A 14,477-nucleotide genomic window follows, 5' to 3' on the forward strand; every position below is an offset into this window, starting at 1 on the left:
TCCTACAGTGCTTCTCACAAGCAACCAGTTTCATGCACTGACATGATGTAGTTACTGTTTTTACTGAGATCTGCCTTCTTTTGGATGTTTCTCATAATACAGTATGGGACAGAGAAGATAGAACACTTAATAATAAACTTTAATCTTGAGCTTTGCTTCACTAAGGACAGCAGTCCGTAATTTTACATGCCTGAAATCAAACATCACTTGTCTTCTGAGTTTCTTCAGGATTTGTCATAATATTTTTCTCCCTCATCTTGTAACAGAAATGTTAGAGTACAACAGATTTTTATTTAGTGCATCCAAAAGTTTGAGGCTAATTTCAATCAACTAAAAAGATGGGATTTTCTAATGTGAACCCTTGCAATTCAGGCACAGATGTGGAGGCCAAGCGCTTTTTTTCTGACACGCACATCATTGTCTAGAATAGAGATTTGGTTTTGAGAAGCTAGACTAGACTCCACCAAGTCACTAAAATAAAATATAGGAAAAAATATGATTTACCGGGTCAAACAAGTGTATATGACTCTGAAGACAAATAAGCAGCAGGTCTCATTCATAACAAGATACCATTTTTAAACGTCTTTCCTGTAAAAAAGAGGAGAAACGCCGAAGTTTGGGCCACCTGAATGTTTTTTCCAGAGACTCCCAAGGAGGTTATGGAGTGATCCAGGCCAGAGACAAACACTTGAAGGCAGCAGCCAGACTGTCTTGGCTTCCTTTTTTGGTCCCACAAACTAGCTGGCTCGGTGTCAGGCTGGCCCTCCAGTGCAGATCAGAGCAGTCTGATCCATTCTGCTGGAAACGGCGTGAAGTGCCAAGTCCTACACGTGTCTTCTCTAGGAGCGCCTATGAGTCATTTTATCAGCCAGGCGTACAGGCAGCTACTGGTTTGATGGCTAACCGGTGTAATACAGGCTCGGTAGGAAAGAGCTGCTTACCCACTGCATTTATCTCAAGCCACTGACGCTAAGAGCCAGGTAGGAATAAATTTGATGTAAGCATCAGTGGAAGTGGATAGCAAGAGGATACTGAGTAAGTGGCATTATCCATAGGGTTTAGACAGGTATAACTGTAAATACATGGGGCAAGATACTATCACAGCATTTTAGAAAAGCCTTTAAACAGGCAAAAATCGATGGGAGTTTTGCCTAGCTGAAAAGTGCAGAAATTGGCACATGGATAGGAGCAGATTATTCATTTATTCTTTCTTGCAGTGACATTTCATTATATACAGAAGAAACAAAAACCATGAAGAAGTGAATAGATATTGTTTCTTTCCTAGGGTCTTGAGAGAAAACAATGCAACAAAAGGGAGTGATGCTGGTTTTATTATTATTCTCTACAAACTGACTGTTGCTTTCCCAGGAACCAAGCTCTCAGTTGAGCAAGCAGTAATTTAAAAAGAATTTTATCATGGATTTCCTATGCAGCGTTGCATATTTAATATGTGCAATAAAGGCCGACAGTTACAATTCTCAGGTGGCAGAGTTTGCTATAACTGCACTCACATCCTTTTACAAAGCTTTTCTTAAAATGTATATTTTAAAATGTGTCATTTGCAAGTATTGCTCTTGAATGGGATCATTTTATTTTGAAGATTGGGCTCATGATCAGAGAGTTAGGGCTTTATTCCTCCCTGTGCAATCATTTCCATGCCAGGGCTACAAACCGATTTTTTCCTCCTCCATTTGGTGGGTGCAGCAATCATCCTTCCCTGCAATGGCAAGTGGTTGACTCCACAAGATTTGCCTGGCATGGGTGTTTGTGGGGATTCAACAGGGATGAGGGCTTTCTGCGCATCCCTGCCACAGAACTGCCAGCTGATCTGCCCAGCCCTTCTAAGCCAAACAGAACCCTCCCAGGAGGGGGGAAGTAACAGAAGAAACAGTGCTTGGTCTGTAAGAAATAGTTTTACTGTCTTATTTAACAAGACTTCTTTAGGCTATGAAAAGTACCAGTGATCTAGAGCTTACCTACTCTCTGCCTCTTAGTTTAAAAATAGGTTTTATGTGCTGCTTAGCCACCTGCTGTATTCTCCTCTTAGGCATTACCACTGCCCTTTCTTCTGGCTTCCTAAACATATGTGGGTAGATTGCAAGATACACATTCTGCTTTTACAGAGCCAGGACTCAGCCTAATTATAACCTGCAAGATCAGGATGTGACTGTTTTGACTTGCAGAAGCAAAGATGAATAATTGAGTTGCTGACATTTAATTTCTTTAGATATTCTGAACTTGGTCCACTTTTTACTGTAATTTGTTGTGTTTATGAGAGTGCTGATACCTGATGAAAATGACCTATGTGTGCAAGCCATCATTTGCATTGTATTTTCCGACAAAGTAAATTGACTTTCAGCAAAGTAAAAACGTTTTTGTCGTTCTTTTATGGTTCTAAAGTCAGTGTGTTTTTCTAACTTCTCCATGACAAGAAAATAGTACACAGAATAAAGTTAAATAATATTTCTTTCCAGACTATAGTAATTTAGACAATCTGACATTTCAAAGAACTATACATCTTTATTTCAATAATAATGACCAGTTATGGTTAATGGATTTAATTCCTCCTAGTATCTCTTACTGCATGTAACAGGCACCTTCAGTGTGCACGTAGGTGGCTTCGCCCATGAGCTATTTCATCCTTGAGCACAATTCATGGTTTTATGTCAGCATTTGGTTGGAACAAGACAGGGGGTAAGATGACATGATTGCAGGGTGGCTTTCTGTTGCAGTAGCCTGTGCTTTAAGCTCTGAGGGCAATTCCTGTATGTCTAGACCCATCAGCGCTGCAGCCCTCAGCTCGTCTCAGAATAATGGTGCCGACATACATCGTTACAGTCTCACAGATCACATCGCCTTCTGCCCCTTTTTCCCCCCATGGAGCTCTGGAGTCCCTAGCAGTGATGTCAGAATGAAAACAGATTAGATAGATAGGATAGCTCACATATTTTTCTGGTGATTATTTTCTTAAAATCAGTTTTGTTTTCAGAGCATTTGTAACTTTCCATAAACAGTTTCCCAAAGCATGCCCCTCTCATTATATTTAAACACTCTATTTTCCTTCTCTGTCTGACTTCTCCCTCATACTTCTTTCTCTCTTGGTTGCATTTAAACTTTACTTAGTTACTACCGTTTTCACCTATACCAGCAGTATCCCCCACTTTGGGCTCTTTTGACCTATTTTCTAAGAGAACAGGTTTCCATGGGAAAGAAGAATCACCCTTCCTCTCCTGGAAAATTAGAACTTATTAACTGTCTTACTAAGCCAAGCCTGATGGAGAGCCCATGCCGCTACATTTAGCATCTGTATACAGAATCCCAAAACTTTATGTATGAAACAGTAATATATGAAATATTGCATCTAGGCTGACATTGTCCCACTAAATATAATCTTCAATTAGATCAAAGATATAACTTGGTTTTAACGTATTTTTGACAAGGGAAAAGATGTGTATGCTTTTTGTAGCCTGATACACAGAAGATTATGTCCTAAAATATGAATTTAAATGCAGCACAGAGAGAGGGGTTGCACGGCAATATCAACACAGTTGAGATGTTACAATTTCTACCTATTGTAACGTTATTATCATCACTATTGTACTTCAAGAGTCCTACTCTTGGACAGAATTCTTATTTAGGTGGATCAGGTGTCATACAAGCACAAAATAAGAAGATGATCCCTGCCCCAAAAACTCCGTAATTCCAGAGGTAACAGGTGAGAGAGTATTGGGAAAAGATGAGGTAGTTCACACAGCAGGACAGGCAGTTGCCTGGACTTAACCAAATCTGTAGCAGCATGGCAGAGGTGAATTTCAAATAGAGATTTTTAAGGAAAATACTCCAGTGGCTTTGTTGATGTTTATGAGAAACTCGGCAAGAGCAGGTGGGAGCAGTATGGGAAATAACATGGATGTGCCTACCTGGAATTTTAACAAGCAGATGATAACTATCATCCTGGGTGAGCTGGATGTAAGAGCTTGAGAGATGATATGGTGGGGATAGATTGCAAATGGACTTGAAAATGAAGACAGCGCACACTGATGCTGTAAAGATGGGGGGAACAAAGACAGGATTGTAAGAGAGGAAGATTTAGAACCTACCATCTCCTTGAACGATGGTGAATTATTAAGGTAGTGCATGGCAAGGGTAAGGAAACAGATGTTGCAGCAATCAGTGTGTGGCATAATGAAAATTTGGGTGAGTTTTTAGTATGCAGATGAATGCAAAAAGCCTTCTACTAGAAATGTTAGAAGAAAGTCTTGTTAGGATTACGGCATAATTTGGCTATGAGAAAAAAAGATGGAGGTGGAAAGTGCAGATAAGTGGCAGGCTAGGTATGATTTGTCATGGTGACTGCAAAGAAGAGGCAACTGAAAGTGTTGTTTTAAACACACTGTTCTTGGGGTCATGTCCCTGAAGAACAAATCTGAGCCAGATTTTTTGAGACTTTCCTTTGAACAAAAACAGGCAGATCTGGAGTGAAGAGATGAATATTCAAAATAATAACTAAATCATCACAGGGTTAGATCATCATAAATGCTGGAGGTAGGTCTTGAAAGAACTCCAAATGGCATGAAGTGGTAATGGACAGGCGCACAGAGGGAAAACAAAAAAAAAAAACAGTCACCGAAACTTAAGGAGGACAAGGTTTCAAGGATGGATTATTATTTTTCAACTTTGGTTCAGTTCAAAACTGATGAGAGACATAGGTAAGGGCAGATTACTTTGTGTCTAAAGGGAGAAGGATCATTTACAGAGGTTCTGGAATGAAACTGTAGAAGAGGTATGTTTAATGAGCTTGGAGATGGGAAAGAGGAGCAGAGCAGTCTGTAGCTGGTGAGAAAAGGGGACATCAGAAAAAGAATGTTTTTGGTGGGAGCATGAGAACTGAAGGAGGAGTGAACAACAGTTTGCTCAGGATGAAAGAACTGAGGCAAACAGAGGAGTTGGAAAAGAGAAATTCTTAATATGTGACATGGAAGGAGGAAAGGAGTTACAGAAAGGGAAGAGATGGAAAGCAGATGTCTTCATGTAGAAGACATTGGTGAGATCCCAATGTGGAGAGCGAAGGAGATGCAGGAGCAGGGTAGGAGGGAGGATGATTCAGGGTAGCAAAAAGCCTACTTGAGATGACAGATGTTCTCCAACTGGAGAATGGGGAATTACTTAACTAGGAAACTGAAAGAACTGAAGATGGATAAAACAAACTTGTAGTTGAGAAAGACAGCTTGATTCAGAGCTAACTGGTTTGGAGTAGGAGAGAGGCAAAAGAAAAGGGTGACCAGCGAAGCAGAAGGAGAAAGGAAAGAAAAAATGTGGGAAAAGAGAGGAGAGACAAATACTGATAAATACTGATGACCTGGAAGTTTTGGAAAGACTGAGTGACGAAGCATGAGGGAGAAGACCTGAAGTATGAAGCTGAAAGATACATGGTCATCGTTTCGAAGGGAGGAACACAGCACCAGAGATCTGAGAATATGGGTGATGAAAGTCACTGCAAGACAGTAAGCTCCAGTATAGGGTGAGCTGAAGGAGGAATGCTGACTGCACACAGAAGGGAGATGTGGGACTCTTCAGCAAAGGGATTGGATGGATCAGCAAAGACTTACGTGGCATACGGCAAAAATAAAAGAATGACTTGAGTTGAAATCAAAGAACAAGGCTGAGGAGAACTGCTGCATGGTGAGCAGACAGCAAGAAAATGATAGGGGGAAGTGGAGAAGGGTCGTATTCAATGCTGCTAAAAATGGAGAAAGAGTATAAGGGATTTAGCCAGGGAGGAGCATAGGCAGGGAGAGAGCAGAAGCCCAGTGTGACTGCCATGAAATGAAGCTGGGGGGAGGAACGCGTGGAAGAGAGAAACCCCTGAAAAAGAGGGAAGAGAAACAAAAGGATCCAGGACTTGGTGAGGCTGAAGGGAGTGACATATGAAGAAGTCATGGATGACAGGGTTTTTTACAGAGACAAAGAGAGTGGGAGGAAAGAAGGGTGTGGGTGTGAAATTTGAAGCTGTGAAACAAGACAGGTAGAAGCCGCAAGAAACGAAGATGTAGTGTAAGGCAAGACAAAATTTTCAAACTTGGAATGTAAAAATAACGGTCCTAAATTCTGTTTAGCCATCTCAGTAGAAAGTGGCTTTAAAGCATAGTCCCTCAAAACATTCTTCTCTTTTCTTTCCAGAGATCATCTGCAAATAGTTGCTCAGATGTGTGCGCCTTCCTCTGGGGAGTGCAGAGGGAAATGAACTGATTCCTACTCTCTCCTCTTCAATGTGTTCATTAGGCTGGCAGAAAGGCTGATAGGAACCATATTTAATAAAGTAGCAGGTGATTGATTTAGCTGAGAGAAGGCATAGTTGTTAACAGCGTCATTCCTAAACAAATTTAGATCTTTCTGTTTCATCACATTAGGCAGGTCTGGTTGCATGATGTCCGTACTAATGCTTAATATGGACTTGAACTTGAATGCAACCTAAATGGCTGAGACGAGGTTTATTTCAGCAATCTGCACTGGAGGGCTTTGCTGCTTGATAATGGTGTTGGTTTCTATCTTGGGGACTTTCCTGTTTCTCCAGCTGCTTCTGCACATTAGCAGCAGCCATGAAAACTTCTTTCAGTGTGAGCTTTGCTTGGAAGCGGATACCTTTTTTTCCTGGACATGGGCCTTGCCGCTTCCCCGTGCTTCTATCAACTGGAGTTTGGGTTTCTATAGAGAGTACTCCATAAAACCATGCCCAGAGATCAAAAGGGAGCTTCCCCACGTGAGTGCAGGATGCCCACTGGCTGAGCAAGTTCCTCCTAACATTCCCGGCAGGCAGCCTTGGCTCCTCTGAAATTCAAAGTGTGTGTTTTTACATGCACTGCAAAGCTTCGGGACGGGATCCATCTCGCTCGAATACACCGCTCGCTCCTTGTAAGAACTCAGCAACTGGGGTGCTTCAGGTGAAGGGGTTTTGCTCTTTCCTATACTGGGGAAAGGTCTGTTGATCTCACACCTTGCGTGCTCAACAAGGTGCTCTCAACCAGCGTTAGAATGTCAGTCATTATGTCTCCAAAAGAGCCTGAAGCCACAAAGCCTGTTTCCAAGATAAGCTTTCTCCTTCCTGTTTTTGAAAAGGGATTTGGTTGTTAGGCTCGGGGAGCCGCGGCAGACTGCGGTTCTGGTTTGTTTTCTAGGAATGACTAAGAGAGGAGGAGTTTGTACGGTCTGACTAAATTCTGATGACTTTGTTAGCAACCGCATTTCTTTAACTGTACATGAGCTTGCTGAAAGTATGTTTTTAATCTTCTAAAACCCTCCTCAATTTCTGATGTTGCTTCTCACACACATCCTGTTATTTTCCCTTTTTAGCTTCAGTCCATCCATGTTTGACATACAGGCATTTCCAGGAATACTTTTAAACGGATTCTTTCAACTTAATAAACATATTACTTTCAAATATTTTCATTGTTGGCTAACATCTGAAGGTTTATTGTTTTAAGTAAAACTCCTCGACCCCGGCTAAAAACAACATTTTGTTTGACTGTATGAGCAGCCAAGCCATCTTAAAAGTGAAATACATTAAATCAGAAAAATGAAAACCTAATCTGGTACACATTTCGCTTTCAAGTTATAGCAAGAAATGCAGAGAGTTCCAGTCTTGATCAGAGTAATGCATACATGGGATTAAGGAGTTGATTGGGGGCTGCATCAGAAAGAAGGTTGTGATTTGTGTCCTCAGGAGCAAAATGAAGTGCACAAAAGCTGGTTTTGTTTCAGAATGATGGTTGTCCCAGATTGGCTTCCCTGATGTGATTTCAACTGCATCCAACCATGACAGTGAATAGTTTCTTGTGTTTGATCCCAACCAAGAAACAAAGGCATAAGAAAAAATTTGGGTCTGAGGATTGATACTCAGTACTGCTGAAAATCTCAAGGCATAAGGCTTCAGTTCTCCATTGTGGACCACTCCCTGGTGAAGCTCTTATTATCCTTTTCCCCAAAACTGTGTTGGAACTAGTTGTCCTGTACTGCAGTGACACCTACTGAAGAAAAGCGAAAAAAGCCTTAGGAAAGCAGCGTTGGCCTCTCTTAAACATAATGCAATCATCAAAGCTTGAATGTATTTTTAAATACCAAGCGGTTTCGTATTTTTCCCTTTGAATATATCAGAGCTATTATTATCTGATTCTTACTCAGCACCCATCATCACAATGTTTCCAGACTTTAAACAAACACATACCTAACTAATGTATTCTGCAACTTGTTTTGTATGCCAATATTTAATTCCTGAAAGATGGTGTTTTAGTTTTAGTCCGTTCTCCATTTGAAAATGACAGTGAAGGGATTTTTTTCTCACTGAAGGAGGCGAGAGATTATGATTTAGGGGGCTGGCAAGTATACAAGGTGTTCAGACAGAGCTGGCTGCGACCTGCGTGCCTCAGCGAGTGGGAAGAGGTGGAAAGAACAAGGAGAATTGTCACTTCTGCTATTAAGGTGAACTGCTTGTATTTGTATTACATTTAGGTAGAGCATATTTGATGATGTGTTTTCTTTATGCTCTCCTCTTGCCAGCAAGCACTGTTTTCTACTGGAAATGAAACTGAACCCCTGTTTTTATTGACTAATGGCTTGTGTTACGTACAGCCGCTTATAGGGGAGATCAGCCTTGTTTGCTGGTGAAGGTTCGTGGTCTGTCGCTGCCCCACCTAGATGCTTCCATCTCTTTCTTTCAGGGGACCAGATTATGGGATCTAATCTTCCTGCCGCTGGTAGCAGCGGTTGCAGGTCTCTGGATCAGGAGGAAAGTGGGATTCATTCGTGCTCCTCCACCTTCTGAAGCTGATAGCATCATGTCTTTTTAGTTGTGAGACCCACCTTGAAGGCATAGGTCCGGGCAGAAGAAATCTCATCAGCGTATGCATGTGTCAAACTATCAATGAACTAGAAAAAAGCATAATGGGGCTGCAAAATGTTGTTTGATTGAGATTACTGTTGTTTGAAAAAGACCCGAAAATACCGATGGGAAGGTTTTATGGTTCTGCTCTCTTCTGTATTTTTTTCTAGTCTCCCAGCATGCAACTCTTACAGCCTATAATTAAAACAGCTTGCTGCTATTTGCATTTTCGTGAAAGGAGCCTCTTTTAACATACCACTCTTAAATCTCCTATTTGATATTGAGTGAAATTTAATTTCAAGGCTTTCCTCTTCGCAGATCATTTAACTCTTAATGGCTTTTTAGCCTAAATCTATCTCTGCTTCTGTCTGAGCGTGCATGTCTCCCTCCCCCTCTCTCTGTCTCTCTTCCTCATTATTTGCTCACCTTTAAGCCATTCCAAAGCTATTGGAAAGACAGATTGCAAAGACAGAAGCCTGAATTTTGCCATTACACTCAACAACTCTGGCATGAGTTCCTACACATTCCTATTAAAAATATGTCTGGAGCTGAAAACCCAGTGAGGGAAAAATGGGCTTCGGGCTGCTTATTATTAAATAGTTCTGTATGGCACTATCTGCACATGGGAGTCATATTTATCAGTTTAGATGAACAGTGGAAGAATAGTGCTTGGCACGATATTCTTGGAAGTGCTGAATTTAACGACATATACACAATTAAAATACTGTACATATGCTAAGTGCTAGGTACTTTGTGCAATACAACTGAGCAAGGCATCCCTTAGAAAAGTAATAGCTAGCAGCAAAGGATGTCTGGCAAGTGGAATTTTCTGTTGATTCTCTCATTCCCTTCCCTATCTTTCCTTTTCCTGACAGAAACAGATGGAATTTTATTTTCTTACAATTACTATGAACTGAGACTAACAGCTCCTAAATTGGCAGTGAGGAAGTGGAAAGGTGTGGAAAGAAATAAAAACATGCAAACCCTCTGTAACAATCTGAACGGTAAAATATGGAAATAAACCGTGTCATATGAATTAACCATGACTAGCCTGTGGCTTGTGGATTACACCCAATACGCAATGATCCATCAGTTCTTCAAATAAGGTGTGTATGTTAAACAATAACACAATTCTGCTGTCCTTCTACTAATGATTAGACCTTCCAAACTGTTATGAAAAAGAGGAGCACTGCCAGATTATTTGCCTCGTCTTGAGGCCTGCAAAGGTTTTTTTCAGCTTTGAAAGTGTTGTTTAAGCATGGTCTATAGGGAAGCCATTGACTTCATTAGAACATTTCCTTTAGGTTCCTCTTTGCCCAGTTTCCTCTTTTCCCAAACTCTATATTTTCTTCTTGTGACCGTTATTTTATTTTTTAAATTGTATTATTTAATCACGGGGGAGGGCACAATGGTAGTAAACTCAGTTTAAAATCTACCTCAGCTAGGATGTGGACATCTTCTGAGAAAGCAGCCACTTAACTTTCTCGTAGGCTAGTTCTGGAGATAGTCTGGCTGTGCCCCAGGTACTGGCCATGATATATGATTGTCTGACACATGCCCCAGAGGTCACACAAGGACTTCTGTGCTACAGCTATCCTTAATTGTGAGGAAAAAAGGCTTTTTAAATTGAACAAGTTAAATAACTTATCCCCTAAGCAGGCTATGTGGAAAGATGAGGAAATCAATATTCAGAAAAGCAGAAGCTGCTGAAATGCCATTTTAGAAACCTTGGCTGAGGTGTGCGGGGGGAAGGCCTGATCCAACACTCAGTTTTGCTCCTGAGGAGGATCTCAGTGCAGATTTCCGCATGTGCAGGACCCGTTCCCACAGTGGGGAATGCAGACCGCCCGAGCTGGAGCGAGGGTTCCCATTCAGCGCAAACAGGGTGAGGATATTCTCTCGGGCGAAGAGCAGTAAAGGAAAAGAATTTGTGTGAGGGAGAGAAAACAGAAAATTATGCAAACAAGCATCATGAAAAGGGTTTAAAACTCAATGAACAGTGCAGAGAGGACCGACTGAGGAAATATAAAGAGCGGACTAATTTACCTGGTTATTATGAGAAGCCAAAAGTCACAACAGACTTCTTCTTTTTCCTGGGTTTAATTTGGTCTCTGATGAAGATGTTTCTGATATTCTGGATTTCCTAATTGCAACCCTGGCCTGTTACCACTGTGCCAGTAAAACAAGGCAGTAGTGCCAAGGCTGGCGCCCACTGTCATGCCTCGCTCTAGGAAGGAAAAGTGCCACCTTTTCTGAAAAAATGTGATTACCTTGAGTGCAGGGCCCTCACCAACTGTCTTTGTCTCTCCACGTGCTCATTTTCAGGAGGACTGGGGAGGGCTCCTGAGGCGCTCGACCTCAGCTACAGTTAGGGTATAATTCAAGCTCAGTTTTGGCTTTGCTACAGAACCAAGATCATGCTGGTCCTGAGTACTGGCTGCGTGTTGCTTTACAATCAGTAAGTTCATTTGGGTATGATGGACGTTGCAATTGATACTGATATTGCTGATCATGACCTGTTATTTCAAGAGCTGAAGGTCCCTGCGTTCTTGGTAGTGCTTGTACTGATCATTACCCTGTCTAGAATTGATTATCAATTCCAAGTGATCAGGGTTGCTGCCTCCGGTCTGACATACGTGTGCCCCTTCCTCTTTGCACACACACATGGATGATTCAGGCTATCTGATGCTTAGCTTTGCCTGCAGTGTAAAGCAATAGCCCCAGAGGCTGTCAATGATTCCTTCTCATCACTGAGGAAGCTGAAATATGGAGGTTGCTGATGGTTACACACCTTAAGCTTAAGCAGAGCTTCCGGGAAGATGACTGTGAAGCATGGGATAAGAGATGTTGAGTACACCAAAATTATTCAGCTACATATTTTCTGCCAGGCGGACCCTGAAAGTTCTGGGAGGAATGCCAGAGTGATGCTGGTAGATTAATGTTTCTGAGCCATCTTGTCCTTGACTGCAGGAAAACAGAAGTGTTGTTGGATCAGGATATTTTTTATAAGGCTACCCTCTCTTTGTTTTGCTTGTCTTCATATGGAGTCATGTTAAATACCAGGTCAAATATCTTAAGAGTCACTTTTGATGGTGCCCTTCTCATGGAAAACCATGTGTCAGATTAAGCTTTTAGCTATGCAGTTTGCACAGATTGCACCTTATTTATTTCATGGTTCCCTCATACCAGTATCATATGCATCTTCCTGGGTTTTCTGGGTTTCCATTGTTTTGCTGATTGACTGCATACAACACGCTGAAGATACTTAGTAACCCTGCGAACAAAATCAGCCTGATTCACGTTCCACATATTGCGCGCTCATTTCATGGAAGATCCAGCTTCAGTCTGCCGTAGTGTATACAGCTGTGAAAGGTTTGGTCCAAGTCATATCTGAAAACTCCTTCTCGAGCACTTGCTCAACAGGATTCTGCACTCTATGTTGTCTTGTATTTTGGAGTTTTGCACCTCTGCCTAAAGGCAGTGGCTATTGAAATTTGTGCCGTGGTGACTCCTTTATGCAGAACTGGCCTCTGAAATATGGCTTGTTTGATTCTCCCAGCTATTTTTCTTTACCTAAAAAGTTAAAAATTACTGCCACAGTTGCATTATGATTGTTTGAATTACAGTCTTTGCTTCTGGTAATGTTGATGAGGTTGGAATGTTTCTAGATAATGAAGCATCTTTGCTATCCCCTTTTCAGCACCTTAAAAGTCCCTACCGTTATTATTGTTGTTGTTATTATTATTAGTAGTATTATTATAAGTGTTCTAGAGCTTTCTTTTCTGTTCAGTACAGCCAATGCAGAGAAATTTTCATTTTAGGTGTGCCATTTTTCCGACATTGTAACAGGACAAATTCTTTCTATTTGACTTTAATATCTTACACCGATTGATGTTTTTGATGTTCTCTTTCATGCCTTACTTCTAATAATTGTAACTGCACCTTAATGAAACACTCATTTCACATTAGCTTCTTATACTCCGGTGGGATTTTGCAGTGATGTAGAAAAATAGTCTAAAAGCTGTTAAAGAAAGATTGTCCAAAATAAAAATTTTTTAGTTCATTTTTGAAGCGTTTTCCAATTTTTGATCCCTGTGAGAACTAAAGTCACCAAACCAAGTATATACTAAAATATTAAGCTTTTTTATTCTGTAATATATTGCTACGTGAACAGGAGGAAGAAAGTATGCAGGAGGTGCTGAACACAGGAGTCAGTCAGCCTGTAGCAATAAATGTCCCACTTAATCTGCACAATGCTGGATTTAAAGTAATTGTTAAGAATTCTGGATTATATACCACATTAATACCTCTAAACAGATGTGTCTTTGTCTGGGGTTTGCAGATTTATTTGAACATGCTGGGTATGATGCTCTGAGTTGAAAGAAGCCCATTCGCTTAATAATACCTTAAGAAATGGAGCGACCGCTGAAGGACAGAGCCAAATGTAAGGTACTGTCTTCTGCTGAGTGGTGATGGCAGCTGAAAAGCCCACGTGGAATTGGAGGACAGCAGAAGAAACACTGGTATGTGATAGAGCCAGGAGGCTTTATGGGGTTGCTTTTGGGAAAGGCAGGCTGGGAACTGTGGCGGAGACCAGCTTCCTCCCGTGTTCAGGGCAACAGGGCTGTGCGAAGAGTCTCTGTAAACCGCACCAAAGACAGCACCAAGAAATACTCATGTGATCAATGACTGATGTAACTGGCATTCTTCCTAGTGGAAACACCCCATAAAGCCCCACATACTGGCTAGCCATGTGATTTCAGGGACGGGAAACTAATTTTTCAGCCCTAAGAATGAGTGCAGCACGTCATTGTACACAGAATATCTACCGACACCATGAAGTGTCTTGATAAATATGAAAGTGTTGATATATATGGAAATCTACTGTGGCACATAAATTTCAAATGCAGCTAAAGGAAAAAAAAAAAAAACAAACCATGTTTAAATCTATCTTTTTTATGGGATGGCTTATACTCAGACTGAAGGCAGACTGAAGGTGGGGTCACCAGGACCTGTAACATCGTGCATGTCAGGGCTGATACTATGTGGGAGTTGTTCAGAGCAATGTGCTTCAGATTCAGTGTTACCTGAGGCCACATTGCCGTAGTCCTGACTCACAAGACAGAGAAAATTAATTTGGGCTGGATCCTATTATTCTCCCTGTAAATGCATCTCTGTTGGAATATATGCCTCTTTTCGATCAAACTGAGTATCTGATTTTCAGTGCAGTCCTAGTTTACCTCTTTTTTTTTTTAAGATGTGCTAGGCTAGAGTGGTGGCTTTCCAAAGTTGAAAAGCAACAGTTGCTTGCAATTCTGTTCAGTCTGCTGCTATTTCCTTCTGCTGGAACATACACCGTCTCACGTGAGCTTGTAGGCCAGTCTTCAGGTTCAGCGTTTACCTTTCTGTTTCTTCTGTAACTACTTTGGCTTTTTGGAGTCAGGCAATTTTATGTCCTCCTGGTATATTTTCTCTACATCATTGTTTCCTTAAGCTACTGAAGCACTGAAAATGTGCACAAAAGGGTCTTTGATTTCATTAAAGGGCAGTACACGAGTTTAATTATAAAAGAAGAGAAACACCATCACTTCTTTGTGTCATC

The sequence above is a fragment of the Nipponia nippon genome, unplaced genomic scaffold (assembly GCF_047370975.1).
Source record: "Nipponia nippon isolate SJK-2023a ecotype South Korea unplaced genomic scaffold, ASM4737097v1 scaffold_2, whole genome shotgun sequence".
Taxonomy (NCBI): Eukaryota; Metazoa; Chordata; class Aves; order Pelecaniformes; family Threskiornithidae; genus Nipponia; species Nipponia nippon.